Source organism: Maylandia zebra, linkage group LG11 (assembly GCF_041146795.1).
Source record: "Maylandia zebra isolate NMK-2024a linkage group LG11, Mzebra_GT3a, whole genome shotgun sequence".
NCBI classification, from domain to species: Eukaryota; Metazoa; Chordata; class Actinopteri; order Cichliformes; family Cichlidae; genus Maylandia; species Maylandia zebra.
Window position 1 is genome coordinate 28,288,274 of NC_135177.1, and position 19,938 is coordinate 28,308,211.

Here is a 19,938-nt window from a genome sequence, read left to right on the forward strand (position 1 = left end):
AAATATTGACTTAATGGTTACAATAAGAAAAGAAAAATCAGGGTTCAATGAGTCGTTTTCTGGGGTCGATGAACATCTGCACAAAATGGGATTCCATCCATTGTCCCCACATCTACACCGTAGCTGATTCAACTATTGAGATCTAGGATACTGGTTTGGTTAAAATGTGGAACTAAATCATCATGATTTAGTTCTTGTAAACTGAATTGTTGCCACCATCTGACTCGAGTGGGTAAATCTTGCAACAATGTTGCCGCTTTGTTGCAAGATTTACCCACTTTTCACAGCCTTTTATTTTATGTCTTTCTCTCCTGCAAGAACTCCACTCTCTCCGACTGAACTGTTCAGTGAGCTAAAGCACCCAGACCGAGCCTGCTGCCAAAGCTTCCAGTGTTTGCTGTTGATTACCAATAGATCTCCAGCTCCCACACAATGACATTGAGCTCTTCGCTAGAGACATTCTAGCAAAGGCTCTGCAACTCTGAATGCACTCGTATGAATGGGAATCCTACATTTTAGCTCCACAATATAAATGCATCTCCAACCACTGTACTGCTAATAAACATGGATCATTTGTAGTTACAAAGGACCTCTCGATTAAGCAACGTTTCCCTTCAGTTCAGCGGCTATCATAATTGGGCATCAAAGCACCCCAAATAAAAATGTAATGTTTTTTTTTTATACCATCGTAAAAGAAACGCCACGATGCATGGATGGGTGCTCAGTGCAGAATGCTTGAAAATAAACTAAAAAGTAATTACAGCTCAAACTGCACAAAGTGCTTTCAGTAGTGACAGGTTCATTAAATTCATCTTCTTGTTGCACACAATACAGCAAACACAACCCAAAGCGGTCAGTATGTGCACAGATGTGGGCAGATGAGTCAGGATTTCCAAAATCCCCACCAGATGATGTCATCTCTATTATCAGTATAGTATGCTGTAAGACTTCTCTCTGAAGGTGGTTTCATATGAAGCTTTGGGAAATAAATATGAATCTGATTATTGCTGACAGGGCCTCCAGCTGAAAATCCTCTCACCCTAAAAGCTTATTATAGATACCACAAAGCATACAGAGCTCCGGCTATCCTTCACACTGGAAACAACCGCACTGCTCAAATTAGTCTTAAATTCAGGGTGGTAAGATTTGGTATCAAATGAATTATGAGCTCTATAACTATTCTGGAGCTGCGGTGCCGGTATAATTTGTTGCTTGGCATTTTAATTGCACCACATATTGAATGACTATGCAGTGAAAACCTTTCGTAGATCAGTAAAGGGTCATCACTGTTGTTTCTCCTTACTTCAGACCTGGCATTAAATCTGACAAAGCAGCATTTTTTAAACAGCGCCTTTTCCCATTTACACAAATGAATACCGACAATGAAAGCAGCAGCAATCGCTCAGAATGTGGAAAAACAAGCACCCAATATGATTAAGGGAAATAGAAGCAATGAATCTTACGCTGGAAATATGTTCACGAAGGTAATCATTTTCTCCAGTAAATGTTTAAAGAACAAAAATAGCCAGAGCCAGCCTCGCTGTGTCTCGACAGAACGCTCTGCCTCACAGAATGAAAACCAGGAAATGTCTCAAGTTTTATTTGAAACTTACTCCATCTTTTATAATGTCAGCCTGTCTCACTCCTCTGGTGGATTTAAAAGCCAAAGCACAAAAGAAATAGGAAAAAGTGCACAAAATGCAGGATTTGGTAAATGTTAAAACTCCTCGTCCTTCTCCGTTTCTTTTTGAAGGATGTTACAGACGATATGCCACAGCATTAAAAAAAAATTTTAAATGGCATGATGGAAGTTGGAGTTTATAATCATCAAATAAATGTTAAGAAAAGCAAAAGAAGTAAAATGGCAGCATTAATCAGCAACAGATTGACTTCAGAGTATGCTAAAATAGAGGATTTCATTCTTAAACGGTACTATTTAATAGGTAGATGAAAATCAAATGCACTGGTGAATACAAAAACATCAGTGTTAAAATCCTTTCCACTTCAAGTAATTTCAAGTTATGTGTGCATGTAACTGCAGCCAGTACTTGCTATTGAAGCTCACATCTGTGTTGCTGTATTGCTTTGCAGGGGTCACAGCGTGGGAAGATCGAGGTCACACAGCTATACGACTGTTGGTGTACAGACACACGACACATCGACACACCATCGTGACGCAATCTGCACCGGTCAATATTTGCTGCAGCAGCAGCCCAGCATGCTACCCCCAAAGCTGCTTATTCAAGAGGGCAAATGGATGAATGATCCATTTCCACGGGCACACAGAGAAGACACAGACGTGATCTGACAGCGCTCCGACTGTTCTTTGGTTGAACTAATTGGCTTGTTGTTGGGAGAGGCGATCCACGAGCGGGCCAGTGATTAAAACAAACCAGGACCGTAGGTCAAAAGCTGGTCACATGGTGATATATTGCTGATCACATGGCCGAGATGGGTATATGTGATCCAGATCATATCCAAGTATTCATTTCCCTTCCTGCTACATTTTTTAAAAATGCAATACTGTTTTTTTTTGGCTAAAAAGAAATTAAATCTAGTTAATGTCAGCCCAGAGGATTAGAACCACCTAGACTATAAAAACATAGTGGATATCCAGATGTGGTTTTATAGAGTTGCTCATCAATCTCCCTTACACTACAGGAGTGTACAGTTAAGTCAGTAAAATCCTCGACTGCAGGGACCCCAAACTGATCAGCATCAATCAGAGCAATAGCAAGGATATCTAAAGCCACAAAAATGGGGAAAGGAATGAAACAGGATCTTAAACATTTGCTGTGGCAAGATTAAAAGAAGTGAGTCATTTTAGGGATAAATCCATAAAAAGCTTGACATGAATTTTAATGAAAAATTACATTTTTAAGGTTGCAAAATACAAAAGACAAAACATTTGTCATCTCGAGGTGTATATCAGACTCTGTTAGTGGTGTAATCCGTATAAACTGAACAGTTATGCATCAGCTTCACACAAAAGATGAATGGCTGGTTATATCATTTAGAACAATTTTGCTGAATGTGTAGATGTGCTTTTTGTACACTCAAAGGATGATACGCTTTGGGGTTCCTGCATCTGTTCAATCCACATCTGCTGCTTATATTAATGTACAAACAGAATGTATCAGAAGGTGCATAATCGCACACTGCCGGTGACTAAGAGGGGGCTGATATGCAAATCTGTGAGTCATGTGTGAGAAGTCATGAAAGAACAAGTGGAAAAGGGACTTCAATGGGTTGTTGTTAGCAAGAGGTTGAGGATCTAAAGCCGACAGCTGGTTGGTCACTTTTTGTGAGTTCAAACCATTTTGTTATATTTGGACATACAATAACTGGCAGCCACAAAAGAGCTTTTACGGGCCATTTTATACCCGTGATTAGAACTTCAAAAGATGATTTAGAGTAAGGAAGCATCTGGCAGAGACAATCTGAGCTGGGGTTTCTCTGACGGGAAAAAAGAAAAAGAACAAGTAGAAGAAAAAAGCAGCTTCTAAAGCAAAACCACTGCTACAATGAAAGAGACCGTATAACGAGAGTGTGCCAGAGGGGTAGGTCTGAATCGGAAGTTTTGATGAAGTGATAAGTCCTCTGAACGGTAGGGCTGAGCATATATTTTAATAATGTGACCCACGGCATTCCACAGCAAATGCAAACACAATTCAATTACTCAGCAAGAGGGGGTTCCCATATGGTTATTCCCAAACAATATAAATCTGCAGTTTTCCCCTCACAACTCGTCATAATTTAGAGTCGATGGCGTCCATCTGCTGCTTCCACTGTTTGGTGTTGCATAAGAACCACAGGATGACATAATGCTCTGTGTTTTCTCTGATAGGCACTTATGAATATGTTCCACTATGTTATAGTCTTTGGTTTGAAGTAGAGAGGGACTCATTTCTCATTTCCCATTCCATATTTGATTCACTGTTCAAAGTAACACTTATTTATCTAAAACAGGGTCTTTTGCAACCTCTCAGTTCAACCACTGTCTGAAACAAGATGTTTAAGTTCTTTACTCCTTCATTTTGAGCCAACTTACGTTTCATTGGATGCTCACAGAAGATTGGCAAGTGGGCGGGGCTTCTTTGTGCCTGAGACCATGTCATGAATCAGGACACTTTATTAATCCCAGAGGTAATTATGTGGTCACAGTTGCTAAAGAGAGTAAGTTGTAACAAATCAACACACCAATTAAATAATTTACAACATTTACAAAATATTTTAAAAAAAAAAATAGCTCAAATAATAAAAATCCCAGTATATAACACAAAATTTTAAATAGACAAAGCTGAAATTGAGATGCTCCTCTTATCATTTTGTTATTTTCTCAGCTCACCTTGGAACGGTTTGCAGCCGAGTGTGAAGCGGTGGGAATGAGAATCAGCACCTCCAAATCTGAGGCCATGGTCCTCAGCCGGAAAAGGGTGGAGTGCCCACTCCGGGTCAGGGACGAGTTCCTGCCCCAAGTGGAGGAGTTCAAGTATCTCGGAGTCTTGTTCACGAGTGATGGGAGAAGGGAGCGGGAGATCGACAGATGGATTGGTGCAGCGGCTGCGGCGATGCGGACGCTGTACTGGTCTGTTGTGGTGAAGAGAGAGCTGAGTGTATAAGCGAAGCTCTCAATTTACCAGTCGATCTATGCCCCTACCCTCACCTATGGTCACGAGCTGTCGGTAGTGACCGAAAGAACGAGATCGCGAATACAAGCGGCGGAAATGGGCTTCCTCCGAAGGGTGGCTGGCCTCTCCCTTAGAGATAGGGTGAAAAGTTCGGCTATTCGGGAGGGGCTCAGAGGAGAGATTATATCTCTCGGCTGGCCTGGGAATGCCTTGTTGTTCCCCCGGTCACCTCCTCCTAAGCTGGAGGAGGTGGCTGGGGAGAGGGAGGTCTGGGCTTCTCTGTTTGGGCTGAATAAATGGATGAAAATGGATGGATGGATATTTTCTCTGTAGAGGTTGTGTAGATGTTACAGGTGTGAAGATCCCTTTTTGTGCTGATATTGAAGCCAGCAGAGGTCTGGGAATCTGCAGCAGTGAGCAGAGCACAGCACTCTGCAACCTCTCTAACTTTATGCGCTGTACTGCTTTGTGGCTGAGGTGCTGTGGTTTCTAAATCGTTCCATGTTGCAATAAGACCACTTACAGTTGATTGTGGAATATCTAGAAGGGAAAAAGCTTCACAAACTGATTTGCTGCAATAGTGGCATCCCATTACAGCACCACACTCGTATTCAGCGAGCTCTTTCCAACAACCCATTATTTCACAAATGTTTGTAAAGGGGCCGCCTGGCTAGGTGCCTGATTTTATACACCTGTGGCAATGGCAACTGTATTTATATATCACATTTCGTTATACTTAATGGGACTGAAAACATGTAATTTCAAAGATTAAAAGGCTCAATTTTTTTTTATCAACATAGTGTCTCTACTCTTATTGAGCAAGGAAAAATAATAAGTAACTGAATTTTTTTAGTCCACTCTGTCAGACTGGAACAAGCTGCGCTCACTTGGCACTGCACCCCAATACTGGCAACCAACTGCTGCGCTGGCTACAACATGCAGGCTTTTATGCATGTGTTTATCTTACCGATTGGATTTTACAACATCTAAAGATGACACACTGCCTTTTATTTCTGTCCTCCTCTCAAAAACACCGGATGTTACAAGATTCATCACAGCTATGAACATCATCTCCAAACACAAAGCAAGCATAACTCACCCACCAGAAGAAGAGCTCATAACACACCGTTATGGAATCATTTCAGGAAACATAATAAGGGTTATGACTTCATGTTGCGGAGTTGCACATAATGATGTTATTTTTAGTAATTATTTGTAACAATCAGTCAGGAGCTGTCACAGTGAAACCTTTTGTCCTATCACAGCATTTGGACTAATTTTATTCTAAATGTCTGATCAGTTTACCAAAACCAAAAACATGTCTCCTCAGTCTTATTAATCAGTATCTGTAGTAGTTATTACAGCATCATAATTAGCACATCAACGTTTAGCATAAAGAGTGTAACTTCTGTACATGAGTAGAAAAGAAAACATGGCAACTGGTTAATAATAATAACTATTTTGGGGTGTTATCATTGTATTGTTATTACTTTATAAACAAGGATGACCAAAAAAAAAAATAGATATAGCACAATTATTAAATAACATTTAAGCTGAAGATAACCTTATTGGTTGACTGTAAACAACTGAGCTTTGATTCAGTGGCCCAGAGCCAAGAGATATACAATGATAAGCGGCTTGTAGTTTATTCTAGACAACTATTTAGAGCAGGTCTTCATTTATGGGGACAGAAACGGTTCTTGCACACCATGACATCACCACCATCTATAGCAGTGCTGTGGGGATTAAGAAAACATTTGAGAAATATCTTACACCCCCCGAAAAATACATGAAAAAGATGTTACTTTGGATTCATGTGTCACATGTCATCCATATTTGTTTTTTTCCCCACATACTATAAAACTATGAAATTTCATCAGCCTGATTTTAAGCTCAATTAAGTCCTCAAAGCAACTAAAGCCCATTTTTTCAGACATTTATTGCTTCATCAATCTGTAACGTCATTCTGTCATTCACATAAAGGTCACTTTCAGATTAATGTTCCCCACAGCTTCATCCATGACACAGACAGAGAGAGCTTTATCCGGGAAAGAAGGAGACAGAGCTACATGACTTGTATTTTTGTTACGTTTGAGTAAATCTAAAATAGCAGTAAGTGGTTCATTTTATATGCTGTACTATCGCTAATCTGGTCCTCCTCTGTAATGGGATTTTTTCATTGTACTACAGTGCATATCCAGCAATGACCTGGCATAAGAAACTATAGTAAAGGCAGAAAAATACATGCAAAACAGCAGCAGGTAACGGTTACAGAAGGACCAGTATTTTGATGTTCACAGGTCGATTATACAGTAAACGAGCCAGTGGTATGCTTCTATACTGTTTTAGTGAAACTGCCAACCCCCCGTATACCTGTATGCTCTGTGTATTCCTTTTGTGGGGGGGAAAAAATAAAAAAATACACAAATCATGTTGACTTGTTTATCGCTTCCTCAGATAAACAACTTGGATTATTTCAGACTACACGGACAAGAGCCTGCTCTCATAAATAAACATGAAGCGCGCCTCAAAATGCTCTTGACACCTTTCCCGACCTGCCTGTTTTGTAATGCAGTTGTTATATTTGGTTCCACAAGCGAGGCATCCCTCTAATCTGAGGAGGCTTTCATTGGAAAACGGATAATAAATCACCCCGGCACCCTGGCATGATAGCCTCGAGTCACTGCTGCGTTAACGAGGTACTGTGTCATCACCTGAAACCAGCTGCACCTTTGGCAGGAAAAACACAGAATCAGCTTCCTCCCATTGTTTCTGCCTTAAACTTCCCACCTAAACTTGAATACCTTTCCCTCTCGAATTTCCTCTTGCCTCTCGTATTAGACCTGCTCTGGAGCAGAGCCATTTCCTGCCTATTAAATCCACATTTATTGTGAGCGGTGACACAGCCTTCTTGGTCTCTGAAGGCCAGTGAGGCCACCCTGAGTCAGCACAACACTCTGGTCAATTACGAGCAAGTCCCAAAACAAAAGCCACAGTCGGACAACCAGGACGAACTGAGCTGTAGATCATTCATGCGTGGAATTAATGAATGTCTGGGATCAACATCAGCCAACCATCCCCATTACAGATATTGTTTAAATTGGGGGATAATACTGCAAGCGGAGCAGAAAAGATGCTTCAGAGTATAAGCTTCTTTTTTTTTTTTTTTTTTTTTTTTATTAAAAGTCAGAGTTGTATTGGGGTTTTTTTCCCCCAGAGAAGCTACAAAATACTGAAAGTTAAATAACTGTAAAGCCAAAACAGATTTCTGATTAGAATGTGTCCACATAGTGTTTGTAATTAGCATCAGTTGGTACACTCAGAGACACTTACACCCAGCTGCAAGGAACATTATTTAAGCATGCAAGTGTTACAACTGATGGGGACACCTGGATTCAATCTCCAAGCTTGAGATCTGCCTTTTCAGATACTAACCAGAAAATAATCTTTCAGGATTTTTGTCTGATGTGAAATTCATCATGCCAGCTACCACAAAAAAATAAAAAAATAAAAAATAAAAAAGTATCCCTCTTTCTTTGGCAGGTGTCCACACTGCTCTCTCCAGCACAGATCATTAGGAGAGATCCTTAGCGTGTGCCAAACTGTCTCCTGAGCGTCCACCACTAGTGGATTGAGTGTTTCGGTGCACCATGAAAGATTTATGCCAGAAAAGAGAGAAGTGCCACAAGGACCCTATTAAAGTGTCTGGACTCTGGTGTTGAATTGTTGGGGAGGTAAACCTGAACTGTTAATGTGCTAAAATAGCCCCAGTAGAGTCTACTTGTTTTCTATAAAGGGAAATATGACAGCAGAGTTGGAAAAGAGATATAAATAAGGCTTAAAAACTAGATTCAATTTCAGCTTCAAGCTCAAATAAAAGGCTAAATCTTGTATGAGCCCTGAAACGACTCCTGGCAGTCTATATCAGCTTTAGAAGTTATAGAGGGCAAAAGCAACCCTCCAACATTCATAAAGGCAACAAAGTTAGAATTGAAGCCTAACCACATAATGCTGTCTCTCTATGTATTCTTTAAAATACTGCAGGGTCTTTACCTTGTTCTATAAAACCTCTTGACGTGCCAGTTATGAAAGTGATTTTGCACCATGCAAATAAACCTGAATTGAATTGCACTGAATTGCTGCAAAGGATTAAAACTGGCAGGGGCACACCTGCAGAAATGGAAATTAGAAATATTTTATGTAGACAAAACCCAGACTAAAAAAAAAAATGGACATAGTATCTGTAAAATCACTGACCTGTTTCTGAGGTGACTCCAGGTGAGCTATTTCTTTATAGATCAGTCACTGCAGCAATACGATGCAAAACTGAGCACAATGTGTGTAAAACTGTTCAGGCAGAGGCACCAAAGCAAGGCTCAACATCATTTCCCTCGTTAGCCACTGCAACTAGTATAAACACGTAGCATACACAGAGAAGTTTGGGTTGTTTCAAGCACTGCAGAACAGTTAAAGTGTGCTTTTCCAAGCCAGCATCTAATGACCATCACAGGAACTAAAGCTTAAGAGTCTGCAGTTCCCACAGCTCACAGGAACATATCGGAGCTTAATTGTTGCTACTCACTCTCTTTGCTTTCACCACAGCAGTTTCACCATCACCAATAACGCTGCCTGCCAGGCACCAGATGAACGGGGTTGGTGACTAGCTGGTTTATCAGCTTTAGCTAGAGATGAAGTGGAAATGAAAACCTTAGCTAGCGGGAGAATGAATATCAGACTATTTGTTAGGCCTCCTGCACATCTCGCAGTGTTGCTCGTGGCTTACCAAGCCTGCTTTCCGAACATAATTACAAGCCCAAAGAGAAAACAACGCATAATTAGTCCTTTGCTTTACAACAATTCGATGCAAACGTTACATTCGCTATTAGATAAACATCTCTCGACTCTCGATTCAGAGCTTCAGTGGCGCGCATTGTTTAGAATACGCAACATTGTTGAAACACTGGATTAAAGCTTGTGTTCAAGGAGCTGCTCTTTCTTTATGCATTCAGAGCCCTACTTTCCAAATTAATGTTTGTTTGCACAGGAGCCTCCAGTCAAACCGTTTTCCTTCCTTTCAGTTACTGGGGATCACCGAGCCAGCCCAATCAATAGACCTTGCCAGAGAAGCTGATGGAATCTGAACAAGTGGAGAGCAGAGGGGATTCAAAACTTAGTGGAGTAACAGAAACTTTTCCAAAGAAGTACTTTATGCCCCCGAATCCCTCAGAAAACCCTAACTGACTGACTATCATCCACTTTTACACTTCTTGCTGACAGCAGCTCTCTCCTCAGAAACAAGCCAGTGATGAAATTGCAGGGATGCTACAGAAAATGATGGGTTGGTGAAAGTAAATATAAATCATTACAGAGCTTTTACAGTATTATTAGAACGAGTAAGGTAAAAGGTAGAGGAACAGCAGAAAGCAGAAGTGAAAGAAGGACCTACAGAAGTAATTTTTTTCCGACATATTGATTATTTGAGTGAGCTGCCTGGGGATAGTGTTCAACCTGGAAACGCTTGGACTTGTTTCTTGCGTGGATCGTGATTTTGAAACAAATTTTCAATGTCCTGCTGTAGAAATCTTGAAATGAGGCCACAAACTTTGGGATGTATAGCATTTTAAAAGCGAGACAGTTAATAATATCCAGATGAAATGCAGATATTATTTCAGCTGGATATGTAGTGCAGGTTTTGCAATCACTCAGAGTGAAGAGTGTGTTAGATTGAGATAACATGGACTTCACTGAGCAGTCAAAAATTCTGTCCTTTGCTTCAAAATAACTGGGAGTGGTGATGATGGTCGGGCAGTACAGATCATTTTCTGCTGGGTTGACCATCGTGATAGTTTGTGGCACTGGATTTGCTCCACGCTTATAGTGATCCAGAGACCATAAAATGTAGACAATGTGATCTAGTTGGTAGATGTCACACAGCTCCACAAAACACAAACTTCCACCATGAAAATCTTTCATAGAAAACTTTGAGCTGCACACGTTTTACTTTTAATTGCTACATTTTGCAAAAGTGGCACAAATTTACTCACAGAGCAAACCATTAACAACGTGTCACAAGTGTGCGCCCGGGTAACAAGCTGAAAGAAATGTTCGCAAATGCATTCACTAATGGCTCTTCAATATGTGTGAACACTATACAGACCCATTACTATATGCAGGCAGCTTTGAAATACGTTCCTTTCCCCATACGATTCTTCAAACAGACACACGACTTTGAACTCGGATGTCATGAGGATATCGGCTTCACCGCTGCATCTTAAAACTGTGACTTCTCAGGAAAGAAAAAAATATATATTTGGGTACCAAATGTTGATAGTAGTGAATTAGTTTGCATATATCCTGATAAAAAAAAAAAAAAATTGTATTTCCTCAGAAAAGATCAATGAAACCAATATTATTGATTACATTTGTGCTGATAGGACTCAATATGCACTCAAAAGTTTGCGCTGTGGCTTTACTGGATTAATATGGTACAAGTCCACCACATGAAACTGATGAGAAATGAGATCCTTTACTTCTGCATAATATTTTCTCCAAAACATCTGTCGGATTATCATTTTCTGAGTACAAACAGAAATGCCCAACTGCCCCTTAAGCAAATCATCGATCATAAAGGAAGCACTTAGTTAAACGGATAAAATTGCAATGCTCAGCCTCCATTAGCATGACAAGACAGACCTCCTAACTTTTAATTCAGTAACTCAACTTGCATGCCACATGTATAGATAAGCAGAAAAACCTCTTTTGAGGAATCCTTCTTTAATTTATCATCACTTTCAGTCACCAGTAATTCAAAATGCAATAAGTATTTTCGGTATGCTACGAACGCAGGATGAAGAACATTATATATTCTGTTTCTTTGCCTTTGAGGTAGCGAGGAGACATCAGTCACCTTGCTAGAACTGTTTGACAGCCCTATTCTCTCACTTTAATGAAATCCCAACGCAGGAAAAAAAAAACCCCAATTTCAATGCTCAGACAATAAACCCTCCACTTCCTTATCCTCTGGCACATTCACACACAGCAGAGCATCTCACTGCTTACACCCACATCCAGTAAATCCCCCAAATATCATCTTCAATTAAAAACAATGGGAGCCTAAGCCTTTGAGCGGATCATGACTATATTAACACGTCAATACTTCTCTTTGGAATTTTTGAGCAGCACAGAGTGACGTCCGGCCTGCTGACATCCAGCGATAGACGGATAAATATTCATTGAATATGTTACTTGAGATTTAGCTAAAATCAGAGCAACTGTTGCTGACTGCATCTGTAACAGGTCTTCACTTAAGGAGCGATAATAATAATTTATGAGGTTGTAATATACACTACAGTACAAAGCTGCACTTTGCATGCTAATGACCATAGCAAAATGACATAAAGAGAAATAATCACATGCAAACTCTAGCATCTTTCCAGAGCCGTGAATCATTTCCTGCATCTTAAAATTGTTCTTAGGATTTTATCATATCCAAATCCTTTCAAATCCACTATTGAATGTCAGTACATTTAGCTTTTATGTGCCAGTTTTTAACATGAGCAGCCTGATTCAGCTTGCCATGGCCAACACTGAAAATTTTCTTCAGATTATAGATGAATTGAGTCCCAGTATAGTGATTATTAACCCTTCCAAAAATGGCTTGATCCATATCCAGTTAGACGAACACTCACAGGCGCGGGCATCCGATTGTCTGGCCGATACATCTGATGCTCATTCAGTTTTTCTTTTTTCTTTTCTTTTTTTTTTTTTATTGCCTGTGCTATCTATAAGTGAGAAGTAACATTTGTCTCTTATGTTTTTATTATAGTTCCCAATACAAAATAAGGAAAAGAGATAAAAGGTCTTTTATAGGGATTCAAAACAGAACTGGTTGTGTCAAAATCTGTATTTTTTTTGTGCGATTCAAACTGATAGGGTTTGTTCGTATTGACTTGCATTTTTCCACCAATCATAGAAAAAGCTGAGCACCTTGAGCTCTGTGGGATTAAGACTGCTGCCTCAAAATTTCATGATAATATATACAAGATTATATAACGTGACCTGGACAAGTAGCAGATAATGGATGAATATTAATGATTTTTTTAATCATTAAAAAAATGCACTGATTATTATTATTTTTAAAAAGAACAGACACACACACACACACACAAACTATGGAAAATAATCCAAATCCTGGATACTTGAGAAATGTTTCAGTTTCATCTTTATTTACAGTCTGTGTCTCGTGTGTTATTTAACCAAAACAGCATGCTGTGACATGACTGCAAATTGCATCAATGGTTTAATGTAAAAGCATTAAAGCCCTTTGTAAAGCCACAGACGAAGGGATTACTGACTACTTTCATCCAGGGTATATTTTCTTATAACGCAAGCCTGGAGGGGGAATAAAAGATTTAGACCGCGAGACATTATAGTGTCTGTACAGAAAAGGTCAAGAACTCACTCAGACATTTTGAAACGCTCTAAAGCTGCAGGCTAAAGGCCATGTTATTGGTATGACGGAAACACTTGTGTGCCAAGATATCGATCCACTCCAAATGCATTAACGAGCCAGGTCTTACTATTCTTTAATGTTATGCAACATGATGTCCAGGGCTATAAGAGCAGAGAGCAGAGAGTTCAGAGCCAGAGGCTACAAGCAGTTCAGGTGAAAAACTACACAAATATTAACAGTTAAAAAGGAGGGAGGAAAAAACATCAACTGAAGGTGACCCTGTAATATAATATACTGTAAACACAGATGTGAAACCATAGGATTAGTCTTTCTTCCTTAGTGTGAAATCCGCACCTCAAGAAACACTAATCGTATCGCCTCCTGGCCTCTCAGATAACAACTATTACACAGCTGCAGAAGTCACAGAGGAAGATGGTGTTGAGAGATGGGGTGACAAAGGTTATGGGATACAAGTGCTGCCTGATTCTCGAGTGCAGCAGTGCGTTCTGCGCCATCTCTTGATATGGCTCTGTTTGAAGATGGAGGGTGAGTAAACAAGTGTACACGGATGGTGTCATTTCAGAGGTATGAGAGGCAAAGGCTGAACACCTGAGGGGAGGAACAAGGTGAAGACAGACGTGGAGTCCATAAAAGGTCAGGCTTGAAAAATCTGAGCAGTCATTACTGATGATTTAAAGGGACACGCTATCATAAAAAGAGGTTAAGCAAAGATGGGGAAATGGCGAATATGAGTAGGTCTGTAGTGTCAAAATTAAACCAGTATGAAACAAGCACAACTAAAATTTTAACCATAAAATAAATAAATAAAAATATCAGCTGGTACTAGTGCCTACAGGAAAACAAAAAAAGGATGGGGATAGCTTCTTCTCAAGTCCAGATGATTAAAGGATTCAAGTCAAAAGTTAACACCCCCTCCAGACAAACGCAACCAGCAGAGAGAAAGCAACTCTTCTACTAGGGGTTTCTTTCCTTCCAGCATAGAGGGAAGTCTGTTGATAACCACTATGCAATCATATGCAACTTCTCTTTCAGGTGTTTCAACCCTCAACTGATGAGGGGGCGACGTTTGAAAAGCAACCAGAACAAAAGCCTTCTGGAGTCTTTGAGCAGTCTCAAAGAAGGTCAGTGTTGTTTTTAGTTAGTTTTAACGCTAAAGCTTAAGAAGCCACTCAAAATAGACCTAATAACAAGCTCAGAGGCATCCTGCTGTGGAACTCATACCCAACTTCTGTCTACTTATTACCTGGAGGGGAGGCTCTTTATGCAGCTCAACGTCAAGTAAACAGTTGAGTCAGGTGCAGGTACAGAACCTATGGTGCCATAATCTTTCAGAAAGGATGGATTGATGTTAAATATGAAAAGCCTCTGTGTGTATAAGGCAGCTCTGTTCCCATTAAAAGAACCCAGGGACTATATTCAGCCATGCCAAAGTAAGGACCTTGGATTAAAGCTTGTCGAACAAGGCAAGTTCTCGCACAAAAAGGAAACGGCCTCAGTGCAGTTAATGTGATTTAGGTTTTTACACATTTTTCTTTTTGCATGAATCTCAGCTAAAAATCAGCCTAGTCTTTATGCTTAGCTAGAACAGAGAGAGTTTCTTCCACATTTGGAAGTTGTCCGTCCCCCGAGTTTTTCCAACCACCACAGTCTGGGAACGTGGTGTTAAAGCAGTTGTGTGTCTCAAAGAAGCTTTCTGCGCTTGAGTTCCAATCCATTTTACCCCCTAAAATGTGTCGTGGGAGCAGGAGAAAATGAGTTAGAGTCCGTGCAGCTGCTTGCTTTTCAGAGAATGGTCATTACAGATGATCCACTGAGATGGAGGAGAGAAAGTCAAACGAACCAAAACGGCTGTCTTGGATGTTTTGTGCAAAATTACTCCTCCGCCTCTTGATTCTTTTTATTTTTATTGCTTTTTGGTCCTTTTGCTTGTTTTTCCACTGTCTCGTCCTTGCTTTAGCCATCTTTTCTGTTATTCTCTTTATTTGTTTTTTTCCTATGTGCCTCTTTTCAATCCATTTTTACCTCAGCTCTGTCTCCCATTTTGGTTTGACTGATGGGCTTGGGAAGTGATACAGTATTAGAAAAACAGAATCAATTTTGATTTGTTTTGCTAATATTTGTCCAACTGTCGTTTGTGTGAGTGACTTCACTCTGGACTTTTTTATGGCCATTTAAGCCTTGAGAGTACTGTGCTCAGTGAGACACTTTTCAGCACCAACTAGCTTCTTTTGTCATTAGATACTGTTGATTCTGATATGCGGCAAGTGCATGCAGCCCTGCACATTGTGCTGAGATTCAAATGCTTTTTTGTCTCTCTGGTGTCTGTGTCTCTGCAAAATGCTGATAAGTCCCAGAAAGGCTCATATTACACCCCTTTTTCCTCTCTCCTTCTTTTGTAATCATACCCTGGGGCTTTTATTTATTACTTTAATGTGTATCTATGTGTTTGTATGTGGGAATGCCTCCCTGCATGTGTGTGTCCTAAAAGAAGGAAACACAGGGAGAAAAAGGAAGGGAAAGAAAGAACAATTCTGACTGGAAATGTAAGAAGAAAATCCATTGACAGAAAGGCGGGGGGAGCCTTTGTTATTAATCAACTCAGCAGCGGATCGGGGCAGGTGTCTGCGTCTTCACTCACGTTATTTACTCACAGGCTGGGTGAGGCGCTGAAACCTGCAGGTAGCCGACGCTAAAGCAGCACAGTTTATCAGAGATTGTAAATAAGAGCGTGATAAATATGTAGTCTGTCATGTCTCTCGTGTCATGCAGAGACTGTATGTGACAGAAATGATACATGAGGATTGGAATTATCCGACTACGAGCAAATTCAAATTCTATTTGTCACACACACACACACAACCATACACAGTATGACATGGGGGTGAAATGCTTGTAGCTGTACAATGCCCGACCATTAAATGACAGAAGAAGAAAAGCAGGAATGGTGGAAGATATAAACAATAAAAATGTCCTTACGTCTAGTCTTAAAATCAGTCTAAAACTGACAGCAGGATGGCAAAAACAAATACGATGACAAAGCAAGCCATTAATACACACACAGATACTCTCAGTGCTCAGCAGAATTCAAAAATATTCCTGTGATCCCGCAGCAGTCACGTTGATCAATTGCTGAATCCAAACCTACTGAATACACTGCTCCAAACTGATAAACTGATTTCTTTTCTCCTTTTTTCTTTTTTATAAAACCACAAAACATCGATCAGAAGTAAAAATCCAGGCACGATCCAGAGCTGGTCAATATGTGGTCTTAGCCTGAAGGACCAGCGCAGGTTTTTGTGAAAATCTTTAAACCTCTATTGCCTCTTTTGCAACAACATCAATTTTACAGTTTTCTCTAACTATTCACTTTCACCGCTGGACCCCATCCTCCTAAAAAAATGTATTACAGGAAACAGATCTTGACCAATGTTTTTCTTTGTAAGCAACACTTCGATGTTGCACAATGACAAAACAGCTTATTGTTAACCCAAGTTACGCCACCGCCTGTGGCCCTTCAGTCATCCCTGTATGCCTAAATTCTGTTTGTTTGGATTCTGCTACCTTACCTCTTCTTACATTTTTTTCAAGAGCCACACAAACCAACCAGTATTCATATGCTAATGGCACAACTAATGTTCTTAGTTGTGCCAGTCCAGACGCTTTTCTTTGCAAGCTCCTTTGACTACGATGACCTGGATGACTGAGAACCTTCACAGACAACTAATGTTCTTGTGTTCAGCCCTAAAACTTTTCTAAGGAGGTCAATCATTATCCCCTCGCTGGCAAAATCGAATCTTCTTCTAAGAACCTTGGTATTATTTTGGACAAGCATTTGAAATTTGAATCACCGATCTCGAAGCTCATCCAGGCTTTCTTTTTCATCTACGGAACACTGCAAAAATCAATCCTCTACCATCGACACTACCGACTAGGAGTGGGCACTCGCTTCTTTTCCGGCTGAGAATCGTGACCTCGGCCTCAGAGTTCTCAATTCTCATTCTGACTGCTACAGACTGTTGCAAACCACTCCAGTGCGAGCGGGACGCCACCACCTGATGAAGCAAACAGATCGACATCATCTGCAAAAAACAATAGATGAGAACCTAAGGGCATCAACACAGACGCCCTCCACCAAATGGATATACCTAGAAATTCTTAGTGCTAGTCAACGGTGCTCGTTTCAGCAGCTGAGACTGAAGAAATAACTTTGATGAGCGACAAAACATTTCTCCTGCTAAAAACGCTACATCCAGATGAATCAAATCAATGGTCTGGAATAGGGCTGAGTATAGTCACTGATTTCTAAAATCGATTCAACCAAATAGATATGCTGCTGAAGTGAAGCAGAGCAGTGTTTCTTTTCTTCGGTGTAGAAGAGCAGAAATTAGGCTTTCTTGTTGGAGGTAATTTATGAAAGAAAAAAAAAACGATTTTTATCGTGGTGGAAACAAAATGCCAAAGGTAAGAGGGAATTATTGACAATATTTATCAAATGTGAAGCGTATTTCTGATGTTCTTTTACTGCTGGTTCAGTGATTTTGGTCAGAGAGTGACAAAACCTGCAGCATCAGAATCTGTGAGTGTCTTCTTTCAGCCACGAAGGCGTGTCCGGGTACGGGTGAGAAAGCCGACATCTCAGTGATTCTGATGCGTTGGGTCCACACTTTGTGTTTACATCTTTGTGTGGAATCTGTTTACCTGCTCATTTGCTCTTTTAGCTGTTTGGTGGTTGTTGAAATGAAAGCTTTAACCTGAGAGTCTGGGGTTTATGACAAAACACATTTATATTTCTTTGGGTTCCTTTGCGAGTGCGCATGTGCCAACCAGCATGCTGCCTGCTGTAACCCAGGATTAATAAAGTATTTCTGATTCTGATTTAAAATACAGGATTTAATGAATTGATATCCCTTTATTCAAGCTAAAATCGATTTAATCCCTATTCCTATTCTGGAACTTCTTTACCTGGATGATGAATCCTGCATCAAGACATATGGATAGAACTTATGACAAAGTCCTAGTTTTCACAGTGAAAATCTATTGAAAGAAAAATAAATGGAAATAATTTAGGTTGATTACTTTCTGGCTTTGATCTTTTTATCTTTACTTCACTTTGCATTAAATTGCCATTCTTCAGTAATTACATCTATCTTTGGAGGAATTTTCTATAAGATTCTAGCTGGACTTTATATAAGTTAATGTGAATTCCTGTATGCGCACAGCAACAAATATACAAAAGACAGCAGCAGTTTTGTGAGTATGACCAATTTACAACAGTTAATCAGTATATAATCACCACTGCAGTCCATTTAATTGCCAACTTGACCCCATTGCATTGCAAATAGAGCAGACTGTATTTTTTCTGTGTTTTCCCTAGTGCAGCATTAGTTTAGACTTGCAGGCAACACAAAGAGAACTTAAAAAATGACCTCATTCACTGCTGTTAATCTATGTTACTAAATTTCTTGTAATTTAGTTTACTACACATGTATAGTAATTATCCTATAATCTGCACTGCAGCGTCCTGGAACTAGCATAAGAAAGGCTTAATCTTATTTCCACCCAAAACTTTTTTCAGACAGTAAAAAGACTCATAACAGCAACATCTGAAGCCAGTTTTAACCTCCAGCTGAAGCTGCTCCTTTTCTTCTCCCCTCCCTTCTTTTAAGTCAGAGAATCAAGATTCCCATCAGGTCTTTTTTGTTAGAGAGGGAAAATGAAGTTAACATTGATCTCACTGACAAAGGTCTGAAACAAGCCCATCCCGGCCTCCCTGTCACGGTGCGAAGTCATCCTTCGCCCATTTTTCCCCAAAGTGTCCATGAGGAGGAAAATGTAACAGAACAAATTTTTGATGCTCATGACTAATTGTTGATGCTTTTTTTTTTTTTTTTTTTTCTATAAGCAAAGGATCACCTACTCTCTGGGACAAAAGACAGACAAGAAAGAAAAAGAAAAGAGGAAGGGAAAGGCTGAGTAGGGGATAAAGACGTGTATATCAAGGGAAACTGGAGGAGAGCGCAGAGGACAGACACTAATAGAAATAGGACAAAAGAGGAAATAAGAGAAGAAGTAGACAGTCAGGGAGAGGAACAGAAAACCACTGGGATCCGAGTCACTTTGAATATGAATACTTCATGAATCCAAACTTAAAAGTGTTTATCACAGTTAGAAAAGCTCCAAATGTCTATTCCTTTCTAGCACATTTCTTTCTTTTTTATCTTAATGCTAGAAGCTGTCTGCTTTTATTTGTCTAAACTTTTCTTTTATGCATCACTTCTTTATAGAGAGATTAGAAAAGGCTACAATAGGCAAAAAGCTGATGTTTGTGAACAAAAGCCACCTGGAAATCATCCAAATCCCAGAAATAGTTTTGTTTACTGAATATTTAGCTGCTCATAATCTATGCACAACCCAAGTCCTGCTGAAAGCTGATGTGTGGCATGATTATGTGACTAATATGGAGCTTAAAACGGTCTCTGAAACAACTAACCAGCAGTAATACAAATAGTTGAGGCATTAAGGCCACAGGAGTGAAAAAAGAGAAAAGAAATTGCCAAATTAAGGGAAGAACACTGAAATATGGATATAAGAAGAAAAAAAGCATTCTAAGAAAACGTATTAATTTCAAATCATTTTTGGTTCAATTAATGTGCTATAACTCAGCTAAGGAGTTGCAGAGTGCTTAACACATGCACACGCACAGTACAGCAAAGGCTGTACACACTCTCACCCACATGCGAGCTCTCCACAGATTGCACTGTCAATTGGGTGGCCAATTCAGTTTTACGATTGTGGTGCTAATTTCCCTAACGCGTGAGCAGGTGTCTGAGTAAG

General features: G+C 39.9%; 1 protein-coding gene across 2 annotated transcripts in view; it reads right to left on the reverse strand.

Moving 5' to 3' along the window:
- LOC101464129 (mannosyl-oligosaccharide 1,2-alpha-mannosidase IA) overlaps positions 1–19,938 on the reverse strand; it is a 205,443-nt gene that overhangs the window by 124,869 nt on the left and 60,636 nt on the right. The gene's annotated exons all lie outside the window — the stretch shown is intronic.